At 38.0% G+C, this 368-nt stretch overlaps 1 protein-coding gene across 1 annotated transcript in view; it reads left to right on the top strand.

The window, feature by feature from the left end:
* Window positions 1-368, top strand: part of LOC103797164 (regulator of G-protein signaling 12-like) — a gene marked incomplete at its 3' end in the record, with an annotated part of 17,801 nt that overhangs the window by 16,663 nt on the left and 770 nt on the right. The window lies entirely within an intron of this gene.

The raw sequence follows: 368 nt of genomic DNA, 5'->3' as shown, positions 1-368 counted from the left end.
CTACATTGAATCCAAAATTTCAGGCACATAATCACAAGTTTTCATAATGTAGTGAGTTTATGTACATCTGTTTAGCACCAGTCACTGACTGGGTACCTACTTTTAGGTTTAAACTTACGCTTTGCCGTTTGGCATAAACTTGGTATGTACGTGTTGAGCTGGCATAGCTTAACAGACTACATTGAATCCAAAATTTCAGGCACATAATCACAAGTTTTCATAATGTAGTGAGTTTATGTACATCTGTTTAGCACCAGTCACTGACTGGGTACCTACTTTTAGGTTTAAACTTACGCTTTGCCGTTTGGCATAAACTTGGTATGTACGTGTTGAGCTGGCATAGCTTAACAGACATCTGTTTTTAAGGG

This window comes from Acanthisitta chloris, unplaced genomic scaffold, assembly GCF_000695815.1.
Source record: "Acanthisitta chloris isolate BGI_N310 unplaced genomic scaffold, ASM69581v1 scaffold33432, whole genome shotgun sequence".
NCBI classification, from domain to species: Eukaryota; Metazoa; Chordata; class Aves; order Passeriformes; family Acanthisittidae; genus Acanthisitta; species Acanthisitta chloris.
The sequence above is the reverse complement of the archived record's forward strand: the minus strand, read 5'-3'. Positions and strand labels throughout refer to the sequence as shown.